The following is a 13,374-nucleotide window of genomic DNA, read 5'->3' as shown; positions in this document are numbered from 1 at the left end:
CAAATATTGAACAAACTCACCTGACTAGGGGTGCGTCTCTATCAGCTCCCTAGTTCAGTACTAATCAGGGAGTTGGCAATTTTAAAGGCTGTCTCCTTCACAAAATCCTACCAATGCACTAGAATGTTAGCTCCCTTATGCACAATGCACTGTGAAAACCAGAGAGCATCTTGCTATGCTCACTATGTCCCAAATGGCGCCCTAAGCGGCTCGTTGTGCATATCGATCGCATGCGAGCACCCCTCTGAAACCTAAAATGACGAATGGGACACCCTACGGTCGCATGGATGTAACGGACACGTGTATGCGGCAGCCATTTTAAGTCCATAAGACTTAAAGTGCATATGAAGTGTGCTATTTGGGACAGGGCCGATGTTCCCTTAACGGAAGTTCAGAAGTGTGCCACCTCACTACACATAATGACACGTGATAGATGTTTTTTTTTAAACCATCAGCCTGAAGGGGGTTATTTTGAGAGAACCACCGGCTGGATGTACATTATCCCGCTTATTACACGGCTACTTGCCACAGTAAATAATTAGACACGAAATATTCATCTGTGTTGAAATATTTTATTAGGTCTTTAAACGCAAAGCTTCCGCGGAGAGAGCAGTTGCAGCGCGGCAAGTTCAAACTAAACAGACATTTAAGAGATACGGTATACAGTCATTCGTTTCACTTATTATCCAGCATTTCACCACATAAATAATTATGGGGATAAGATATATAGATTTCAGATTAAACTGTATTAAAATGGTACCTGTTTGTATCTCAACAATAGTCACAAAATGGCAGCAGCTGCGTTTGTATGAAACAAGAGAGAGTGAGTTCACGATACTGGGTGGCATAATTAAATAACTGTACACAAAATAATGATTCGACTGAGTTTTAATATTTTATCAGCTCACCAAACGCAAAACTTTCATGAACACATTTTTTTCCTAGCAGGCGTAATAGCACTGGTGACTTCAGTGACCCGGATGAGCCTGTGTTATCTGCTTTGAGCGGTTGTTATCTGGGAATAACTTACCGCTGGATGGCGCGATTGACCAATCAGAATCAAGTATTCCACATGAGCCGTGTACTAAATAATTATAACATACATCTCTAGACATCATCTAGCAAACATTTAGAGTTTATTTATGGCTGAAATGTTGCATGTATACATAACAAGCAAAGTATTTATCACTGTACTTTAAATAACGTTAAAAAATTATGTCAGAAAGATTTCAGTTCTGCTGTTGTTCATAAATACCAGTTGGGATGATGTAAAATGAGAATGTTGTCATGTCGCCAGAAATAGAGTCATCAGTGTCACAATGTGTTGTGAGCCAGGGTTCTTACTCTCCTTATCGGTGCCTGAACTTGTTACACGATGTACTGTAGCCAGCCATATCACCCTGTAGCCCAAGACTGGTTTCCCATTGAAGCTAAGCATAGTTGAGCCTGGTCAGTATACCTGGATGGGAGACCTCCTGGGAAAACCAGGTTTCTGCTGGAAGAGGTGCTGCTCACCATGTAGTCTGTGTGGATCCTAACGCCCCAGTATAATGTTGGGGACACTTTACTGTCAAAAACACTGTCCTTCGGGTGAGACGTTAAACTGAGGTCCTGACTCTCTGTGGTCATTAAAAATCCCAGGATGTCCTTCAAAAAAGAGTAGGTGTGTAACCCCGGCATCCTGGCCAAATTTTTCCATTGGCCTCTATCCATCATCGTGGCCTCCTAATCATCCCCATATACTGATTGGCTTCATCACTCTGTCTCCTCTCCACCAGTAAGCTGGTGTGTGGTGGGCTTTCTGGCGCAATATGGCTGCCGTCGCATTATCCAGGTGGATGCTGCACATTGGTGGTGGTTGAGGAGATCCCTTCTATGTAAAGCGCTTTGAGTGCCTTGAAAAGCACTATATAAATGTAACACATTATTATTATTATAACTGATTCACGACCTTGGAAGCTAGGGAGCTGATTGAGACGCACCCCATTTTAGTAATCCTGAAGACCTTGGTGAGCTTGTCAAGGGTGTTTTATTAGGGCTGGAGCAAAACTCTACAGGAAAGTGGACCTCGAGGGCCAGAGTTGAGAAGCCCTGATGTACTGTAGATATTGTGTAGTTTTGGACCTCGTTGACTTTTATTGTATGGACAACAACAGCAGACAGTCTTCAAATGGTCATCTTTGGGGTTCCACAAAAGAAACTAAGGTTGGAACAACATGATGACAGAATTGGGGGACATTGGGAGGGCTTCATGTCATTTCTTAATTTTTTTTTTTTATGGCAGTCACTGCCTGCACCTCCAGTGAATGACTCTTATCTGCTACGGGAAGCAAAGCGTTTGAGAATGACTATGCCACTGCTGAAACACAATGTGCTCCAGTGTACCCAGTCGTAAGTCTTGGAAAGAATGTTACTACTCTGACACACTTCCCCCGCTTATAACTTTGATGGGGTGAGACAATGAGTACATGAGCCACGCCTTGACTGTTGGAATTTAACCTAAAAAAAATCTCTGTGTTGAAACAGACGTTAGTATATCAGGCCACATATGCAAATTGATTTCAAGTAGCAGCTCTCGTACATTGTGTACAGACTTGTACCGGCTCTGCGTACAGTCCCATGAGCATTTTGACATCACATCACCATGGTGATGGAGAATTTGACCAGTGTGTGTCAGGCAGCCCTGGTGGTCAGATTCTAATGGTTCTTAATACTAATGTGTACCTGATGTACGGAAAGTCAATCAGCTGTGTTTCAGTAACCACGGCGACAGCGTCCAGGTCTTGTTTGTGTTTGAGGGAAAGCGGAGACCAAATGATGGAAAAGAGAAAAATAAATATATGCTGGATTATTTTATAACACAAAGCAATTTTTAGATTGAGGCTAAGGTGCCTCTCTTAAAACAGGAATAAATGAGGCTGGTAAAACACATTCAAATTGTGGTTCTAGTGCGCACACCAATGTAATGCTAATATCAAACATTAATGGACTTTCCATATAAATTTAAATCCTTTTATGCAAAGTAGCTCAAAATAGACAAAGTTCTACAGCGCGCGGAGAGTAATTTCTCAGTATTTACATCAACTGATTTGAGTATAAGCAACTAACGTAAGTATCTTTGGCTGGAAGGTTTTGATAGTTCTGTTTTTTAGGTTTTGTTTAAAGCATATTGGCTCTCTAACTGACAAATCTTCTCTAGAACATTACACCGTGTCCTAACCAGACACGATAAAGGTATTTCCATGTTAATCAAAGTATTATAATCTCAGGTACTGTTTATGTGTTTTATTTAATGTTAAAAGCGTCTAATGTGAGTTTGAATAACATTTTGTGTGTCTTTTATAGCCGCAACAATGAAAAATCTTCTAAATAAATTAAAGTAAACTAGAACTGTCAACTCATTGTTAACAGACAAGTGTAGGCTATTCTATGACAAAGATTTTTCAGTAATTCAGTATGTATTTTTAATAATATTAAAATGGTGTAATATTCATGTATTTGATTATGCAGGCCTACTTATTCTGTGAGATTTTTTATTGACTTCTAATAGTCGCGTCTTGTCTGGTGTGGACAGGCAAATTATTTATCGCTGGTATCTTATTTTGTCACGTCTGGTTAGGAGTAGGACACGGTGTTAGGCAGTTTTGAACTTACATGCTGTTTAATGTTTGATGATCACGTTATTTTAAATTTGCGTTAGCAATCTTCTAAACACTTGTTTCTGCTTCTTCTTCACCCGTGTTTTGATCTGGACTCAGAGATTCTGTATTATATTTTAGCAGATGCGTAATTTCGCCCCCTACCGTATAACAGTGAAAACATGGATAGCCAGAAAATTCTGTCAGTGACGGGGAAAGTTGAATTTCAATAAATTCCTCTCTACACTGACAGTGGACTATAGCCAACATAAAAATTCAGATATTCAGAATTAGGAACATATCTGTTTTATTTATAAATCAATGTTATGTAAGTTTATAAGACTTTATAAAACTATGTGAAAAAATTATTCACTTTGTTATTCACAAAAAAAAAAAGTCATTGGCTCAGTCAGACTGGTTCAGATTTTTACTTGCCTTGTTAAAATGCACAAAAGGACTGCACTGCGTTCTCTTTTGTGTCTTATCGCACTTGAATGGTTTAAGCATTAGCATGAAGAAGAGCGTGATTGTATAATGTAACGCTAGTCAAAGGACGACGGAAAAAATGACGGTTTGGAGGTATGGGTTCAGCGAAAAGAGGAGGCGTGTTCCGGAGCAAACGTTCCCTGCTGCTATTTTGCAGTTTCAGAAAACAATTCCGCCACTGACACAACGTCAGTGAAAAACCTAGTCTAAAGTCAGTGGCGCGTTATTCAGATGCTATTTTAAGGGCGTATGCTTGGCCATAATGTAGCGTGTGCACAACGCGCATACACTTTGCTTCTCTCATCTACACAGACGCAGTAGTTCCCATTTTTGCAAACCATACATAATTACAAGGACAAATATTACCACACGAGGGAAATCATTGTGGTGTCCACGAAGATGTGAAAAAATAGGCATAAATCTAGCTTACACATTTACCCAAATTATTCAGGTTAATTGTAGTAATGACGGACCAAACCTGTTTGATCAACAGTGGTAAGACACATAGGTACCTGACAAAATGGTTTGTCCGTCAAGAACCAGGAAAAAAAATTCTGAAGACTGCAAAATCACCTTTACCATCATGTAAGTTGAGTGCGCTGGCAAATCCGCCGTTATAATAGCAATGGATCAAGCGCGCCTGCCGCCATGGAACAAGTGCGCATGCTCTTAAAGGGAATGTGAGATGACGCTCTGATTGGTTTATTGCACGTTACGCCCAAACCACACCTATGAATAATGAAGCTACTTCAGACCAACCCATTTTAGATTTGCGCCCACAAAGTTACTTGCGTTTCGCGTTTGATACTTGCGTTTCAGATCGTTAAAATAGGGCCCTTGTGTGTTCCACAGAAAAAAAAGTCTAACAGATTTGGAATTACATTAAGGTGAGAAAATAATGAAAATTAATTACATAATTTTCACTTTTGGGTGAACTATCCCTTTAAATGCCCCTCAAGAGACCTGTTTTATGACTAGCATTACCTAAATCCCTTACCCTTTACAGCAAATGATGATTTCAGACTATTATACAGAAGCTACATATTTCCCAGGAGTACATCTTACCATTTACCTTTGGCTTATCTCTATTGCCATCAATCAAAATGTGTAATCAATATTAGATATATCAGTGGAAGCCACGGTCTCTCCATGTGAGCATAAGACACTTTTACATTAGAACAATGTCTTACATAAAGGTAAACCAGCATGCGCTGGCAATCCTCCAGTGACCTTTTAGAGGCTAGTGCTCCACAGAGAGTCCTGGCTCTGCACTCAATCCCAAGTGCTGCCAGGTAAAGTGATCTCTGGGGTTAGAAAATAGACTGATCACGCTTACAAAATGAGCCGTAATGTTTTATTACATCGCCACAGCTCTACTCTGAGGCAATGCCAGAATGGAAGAACGCCAGCAGGCACATATTTACCTACAGTAGTTTTGAATGGGACTAGCAGTGCTATTAAGTTGTTCATCGCATGCCTAAAGATCTATAGAGATTTACTGGCTCTCTCACAGATTGAAGGTCTTAGTTATTGGGAAATCCTCAAGACCAAAGGTCACAGAACTTCCTGGAAGTTTTGGTATGTATTTTTGCATGTTGTCACAATGACATGATAGTTTACAGCGTTTACAGCGTCACTGACACATCACGCCCACTGTCAGTGACGCCTATAGAATTGAAATAATACTAAATGAAGTATTTCCGGACATGTGACTCTTCTTAGTAGTTTTCTATCATGTTAATTGTTAATTGTTTCCTGTTCAGTTTCAACAACCTGTGAAGTCTTACATGACAAGTTGATTCCCCTTCCAGACGATTCTATCCACGGCAACTTTTAAGGCATTCAATGTACTCATTCACACATTCCCTAGGAATTGAACCCATGACCATAGCATATAGCACCGTGCCATAGATCATTTTAACTATACTGGGACAGTTAATGTATGCCACTTCCTTTATAGACACAAGTTCTGATATATTAACATAAACAATTATTTTATAACTCTGTTATGTATTCTATGTGCAATGTATACTTAAAGGGGTCATGGCATGGATTTTGTAAAAAAATATTTAACATGTTCCTTGAGGTTCACTTATAATGTTAATAAAGTTGTTGTTTTTTGCACCAAAAAAAACTAAACGAACACAAAAAAAATGTATATGTGGAAAAACAATTATTTTCAACCCTCGTTCTGACCCTCTGTCTGAATGGTTGGTTTTTAAGGGGAGGCTTCTTTAAGGCTTGTCGTTATGATTGGCTAACATCATTGGATAAGAAACAGTATCAACGCCCGTTATTGCACATGAGTTAGTGTTTTGGAAACAATATCCATACAACCTTCTTCATCGGTCAACAAAGTTTCTTTGTGAGCTCTATATTACACCGTACCTCCAAAACAATATGCAGTCAAATGCTCCGAACAAACATATAATCCTCCGATGAGTTCCATGACAACATTAAAAATAAACCATCCACTTCCTGACTGCTCTTGTTGCTTGTATCCTTCTGAAGTCTCTACATTTACTACACTTTCATTTACTCTTCTATCTTGCCGGCAGACTTAAAGGATTAGTTCACACATTTTTTTTTTTCATAATTTGGTCACCTTCATGTCATTCCAAACCCGTAAGACTTTCATTTATCTTTGGAACACAAATTGACCGTTCACAAAGACCCGCCCCCCTTAGTTACTGTCGCTATGTCCGCTGCTCTCACGCCACACCATGTTCTGATGCAGTGAAAAATACATCGCGGAGCAGAGAGGACACTGACAACATGCTGATAGACAGGACAGACCAGCTTACTTTTCGCTTACTTTTGTAATTAAACATATTAAACAAAGTCTCGCCTTTCAAATTTGGTCATTTTTTTAAATAAATGTAAACAATAAATACCGTTTTGTGGCTCTTTAATGTGTCGTGACAGATCACTGTAGAGCCTCAGTTAAAGCTGCTCGTGAACCGATCATCTCTTCCTTCTAGTTCATTTATAGCATCAAATAAACATGAATGAACATAAGAAGAAACAAAGGCGTCAGTACACTCCGTTTTTCAAGTTCAAATCCTCCCATGTTAATCTACTAACTCTCCTGACTGCTTTGTCGGACAAAATGGCGGATGGCGAAGTATGATTGGTCAAATCACCTGTCAATCAAGCTCCCTGCGAAGGGTCAATTAAGATATTTTTAATGAAATTGACAGTAACTACCACTTTGATGCTTCAAAAAGTTCATAAAGAGATTGTGAAACTGATCAATATGAATTGAGTGGTTTACTCCAATTTTTTTTTGAAGAGACACGATCGCTTTATATGCTGAACAGATTGAAAGTAGGCTTTTATTCCCATAGGGCAGACATGGAACCCATGGACAAGCCCTTATCATGCCTACATTGGCCACACCATTCTTTTAAGACAAAGTATGACTTAATGCAGCTCCACTACTGTCACATGATGGAATTTGGGTTCCTACGTCCATCAGTTCATCTGCATGCCTTTGGATTGTGGAGGAAACCGTAACTTAAGATGTGAAATCATGTCTGTACAAATATAAGCAGACAGTCTGATACTGAATAAGTACACATAACTAAGCTAACACTGAAATAAATAGCACATCAAGAGTTTTGTAAACTTTTTTTCCGCTGCACAGGGCATTAGTCCATCGACTAAAAGGTCATTGACCAAACCAAAGCCTGTTTGGTGGACCAACAGATCAATCCTTCGATTCCACTGCTGTCTTAGCCACTATAGCATCTACTAGCATGCGGTGGCTCTTTGCCGAGGTTTTCACTGACAGATAAGGTGTCTGTGTTTTTGAGCGTGCAGTTGTAGTCATCGTTCGGCTCTCAATTCAGCAAGGACGTAGGCTGACAGAAGTTGCTCATTCAGAACAAGACTTCTATTAAAGCGTTTTATGCATATTATTAGCATTAATGCCCCTTTCTCACTTCCTGCTTTTCCCAACAGCACTGAAAAAGGCTGATAATATGAACTACAACCACAATAGCTCTTGATCTTTCATTGCAATCACTTCATTGGTGAAATTAGAGTCTCATGATTGTTACTTTTTCTGGTGAAACCCTGCAGAGAAGCTGTATAGCGAGAGCTGCTTCATTTCTGCTCATAACTCTGTACTGAATGTTCAGAGACTGAGATATTCAATCAGAACACCAAAGAAAAGTGAATATTACTGGTATATGTTTGATTTTTTTGGTATTTGCAACAAAATCCATTGCTTCTAAAATTGTCAAGAATTATATTGTGACCCCAAATGTCCATCCAATGTCAAAGTAGGATAAATAAATAAAATAAAATAATCAATTAAAATTGAAATTGATGGAATTTGATATTATTACTGTACTAACAGTTACACATAAGTAACTACACTTCAATTCAATGTTACTTGTATTTTATTTGTAATTAATTGTGAAATTTACTAGCAATTTCTGAGTGAAAATTGTTTCTATGCCATTTCTTAGTGTATGACTTTCATAAAATCTCTGATTGTTTGAGTTGTACATACCAAAATAAACCATACCAAACCAAATAAACAAAAAATTCCAATGGTTTATTTTGTCTAAAATCTATTAAGTTTTTTTTAATGAAACTAATTACTATTTGACTAACAAATATCTTTATTTTTGATGAATTTCAATCTATATATTTGAGAATGGAGAAATTATACTGATCAGTATTCAAGAACTAGAATTATGACTTGTTCCATATCAATATTCAACAATCTAAGAAACAAAGTACGTTGGACACAATTAATAAACATGCATGCACAAATGGGGAAATCTGATTTCCACAGCATACCTTAATACAATTTTTGTATTACATTTTCTACTCCACATTTTTGGTGGAGAGTATTTTCCTTAAGATTTGTTTAGGTGCACTAACATGTCTAATTTGTATTTCTAATCTGGTGTAACCTAATGTAATCAGGTTGATTAAATCATAATGTGTTTGACCTGATCACAACCAACCACATGAAGCATATAGGTTACATAACAAAACATTATGTCAGTGTATCTCAACAATGATTGTCTAAATATGTGCACACTGAAACAGTGCAAAGCTCCCATTCAGCTGTTACCTTACAGACAATCCCCTTGGGTGACTATGTACCTTTCACAAGATATTGACTTTTCTCAGTAGCCTGCCTGTGAATTGTCTGAATTAACCCTGCGGTTATGCATGGCTGATTCGTTCATGAATGTCAACAACGATCAAATAATCGTCAGGCTGGATTAAAACCTGCTAATGTCAGGTAGAGTTATCTTCTAAACTATTAAACATATGCCTCAGCTCATGCTCAATTATGTCAATATAAAATGACTAAATATAATATTTGACATGTTGAAACTACAAACAAGCATATATGGGGAGCAGAGATACAGTTAAATAAAACACTGAATCTCTATACGAGGTGAGGATAATTAGCTTCCTCCATCTCACTGAACACACAATGTTCTAAGTAATGTTGTGCTTAACAAGGATGGCAAATTGCCCTCATCTTTGTATGCAACATCACGTGTGACAAACATGAGATTTGTTGGAAGTAAGGGTTTAAAGCTATACGCTGGCACGACTGCTTCAGAACATCTTTGAATATACGCTCTAATAGCATGATGTATGGGATCACGCATTACATTTTTGCAGTGTTCATAAAAAAAAAATGTACACCTTGTCCTGCTCAATGCAGTAGCATGCATTTAACCTTTAAACAGACTGAATTATATTGTATACTGGAGGGTTTAACTGGAAAATGCACGAACACGTGTTATTGCTCCAAAGAGAACAAAGCAAGGGCCGATTCTCATGTGGTTTTTAGGAGACATTAAAGTGTGCTTTTAATAAAAATGCAATGTAATGCAATTTTTATGTTTCATGTAAGTATGTTCAGGATCACTCACTGTAACTACTTAAAGGGTGACTGATTTAAAATGCTAGTTTTCCCAAAAATGTAAATACTGTCATTAATTACTCACCCTCATGACGTTCCAAACCCGTAAGACTTTTGTTCATCTTCGGAAGACAAAGTAAGATATTTTTGATGAGATCTGAGAGCTTTCTGTCCCTCTATTGACAGAAACGCAAAATTAACTCCTTTGACGGAAAAAAGTTCATAAAGAGATCATAAAACTAAACCATACGAATTGAGCAGTTTAATACAAAATTAAAGCGACACAATTTCTGTATATGCTGAACAGATTTAATGTAGTCTATTATTCACATATAAACATTGATCTGCAAACATTAACAGAAGCTCAACCGAACCTGCTTGATGCTTGAGAACAGACCTCATTGGTTCATGCAGAAGCTCAAACGTGCTGCGTAACACAAGAATGAACCTCATTGGTTCTTGCAGAAGCTCAAACATGCTGCGTAACACGAGAATGAACCTCATTGGTTCTTGCAGAAGCTAAAACGTGCTGCGTAACACAAGAATGAACCTCATTGGTTCTCGCAGAAGCTCAAACGTGCTGCGTAACACAAGAATGAACCTCATTGGTTCTCGCAGAAGCTAAAACATGCTGCGTAACACAAGAATGAACCTCATTGGTTCTTGCAGAAGCTCAAACGTGCTGCGTAACACAAGAATTAACCTCATTGGTTCTTGCAGAAGCTCAAACGTGCTGTGTAACACAAGAATGAACCTCATTGGTTCTTGCAGAAGCTCAAACGTGCTGCGTAACACGAGAATGAACCTCATTGGTTCTCGCAGAAGCTCAAACGTGCTGCGTAACACATTAATGAACCTCATTGGTTCTTGCTGATTCTCAAACGTGCTGCGTAACACGAGAATGAACCTCATTGGTTCTCGCAGAAGCTCAAACGTGCTGCGTAACACATTAATGAACCTCATTGGTTCTTGCTGAAGCTCAAACGTGCTGAGTAACACGAGAATGAACCTCATTGGTTCTTGCTGAAGCTCAAACATGCTGCGTAACACGAGAATTAACCTCATTGGTTCTTGCAGAAGCTCAAATGTGCTGCGTAACACGAGAATGAACATCATTGGTTCTTGCAGAAGCTCAAACGTGCTGCGTAACACGAGAATTAACCTCATTGGTTCTTGCAGAAGCTCAAATGTGCTGCGTAACACGAGAATGAACATCATTGGTTCTTGCTGAAGCTCAAACGTGCTGCGTAACACAAGAATGAACCTCATTGGTTCTTGCTGAAGCTCAAACGTGCTGCGTAACACGAGAATTAACCTCATTGGTTCTTGCAGAAGCTCAAATGTGCTGCGTAACACGAGAATGAACATCATTGGTTCTTGCTGAAGCTCAAACGTGCTGCGTAACACAAGAATGAACCTCATTGGTTCTTGCAGAAGCTCAAACGTGCTGCGTAACACGAGAATGAACCTCATTGGTTCTTGCTGAAGCTCAAACATGCTGCGTAACACGAGAATGAACCTCATTGGTTCTCGCAGAAGCTCAAACGTGCTGCGTAACACGAGTATGAACCTCATTGGTTCTTGCAGAAGCTCAAACGTGCTGCGTAACACGAGAATGAACCTCATTGGTTCTCGCAGAAGCTCAAACGTGCTGCGTAACACGAGAATGATCCTCATTGGTTCTTGCAGAAGCTCAAACGTGCTGCGTAACACGAGAATGAACCTCATTGGTTCTTGCAGAAGCTCAAACGTGCTGCGTAACACGAGAATGAACCTCATTGGTTCTTGCAGAAGCTCAAATGTGCTGCGTAACACGAGAATGAACCTCATTGGTTCTTGCAGAAGCTCAAACGTGCTGCGTAATACAAGAATGAACCTCATTGGTTCTTGCTGAAGCTCAAACGTGCTGCGTAACACGAGAATGAACCTCATTGGTTCTTGCTGAAGCTCAAACGTGCTGCGTAATACAAGAATGAACCTCATTGGTTCTTGCTGAAGCTCAAACGTGCTGCGTAACACGAGAATTAACCTCATTGGTTCATGCAGAAGCTCAAACGTGCTGCGTAACACAAGAATGAACCTCATTGGTTCTTGCAGAAGCTCAAACATGCTGTGTAACACAAGAATGAACCTCATTGGTTCTTGCAGAAGCTCAAAAGTGCTACGTAACACGAGAATGAACCTCATTGGTTCTTGCAGAAGCTCAAACGTGCTGCGTAACACGAGAATGAACCTCATTGGTTCTTGCAGAAGCTCAAAAGTGCTACGTAACACGAGAATGAACCTCATTGGTTCTTGCAGAAGCTCAAACGTGCTGCATAACACAAGAATGAACCTCATTGGTTCTCGCAGAAGCTCAAACGTGCTGCGCAACACAAGAACGAACCTCATTGGTTCTTGCAGAAGCTCAAACGTGCTGCGTAACATGAGAATGAACCTCATTGGTTCTTGCAGAAGCTCAAACGTGCTGCGTAACACGAGAATGAACCTCATTGGTTCTTGCAGAAGCTCAATCGTGCTGCGTAACACAAGAATGAACCTCATTGGTTCTCGCAGAAGCTCAAACGTGCTGTGTAACACAAGAATGAACCTCATTGGTTCTCGCAGAAGCTCAAACGTGCTGCGTAACACGAGAATGAACCTCATTGGTTCTTGCAGAAGCTCAATCGTGCTGCGTAACACAAGAATGAACCTCATTGGTTCTCGCAGAAGCTCAAACGTGCTGTGTAACACAAGAATGAACCTCATTGGTTCTTGCAGAAGCTCAAACGTGCTGTGTAACACAAGAATGTGAACATGCTTGAGCTTCCGATTACCACAACTGATAAATTGATAAATATTTATATGTGAATAAAAGCATAAAGCTCTCAGATTTCATATTTTATATATTTACATTATAAATATTATAATGTAATATTTCTTATCTATCTGGAGATTTGCTAAATACGTATTCAGTATATAGTGTGAGGCTTATAAATTAATTCCCATTTTAATTATTGTGTTGTTGTGAATGACAGGCAATGTTCTACCTCGTTTCTTTCAGGTGTAGCAAGCTATTTAAAAAAAAACACACGAAATAAAGACTGAATTAAAGAGTGAACGAAAGGATTCGTCAGATGGCAAATGAATGAATCAAGAACATAGAAGCAAGGCGCGGAAAAGAAAGAAGCACACAGTTTAAGAGACTCTTCACATCACCCTGAAGATAATTTGACTCATCTCCGGAATGAACTGTTTTTAGATCAGTCTGAATGGCCTTGAAAGAAGAGTGGTAAATGCTTCGCACATTGCCAGCAGGTGTTCAGCCTACACACAAAAGCAAAAGACCAGCAACGGGCCTGTCAGAAT

Source organism: Phoxinus phoxinus (assembly GCF_949152265.1).
Source record: "Phoxinus phoxinus genome assembly, chromosome: 17".
NCBI classification, from domain to species: Eukaryota; Metazoa; Chordata; class Actinopteri; order Cypriniformes; family Leuciscidae; genus Phoxinus; species Phoxinus phoxinus.
Note: the sequence above shows the minus strand (reverse complement) of the source record.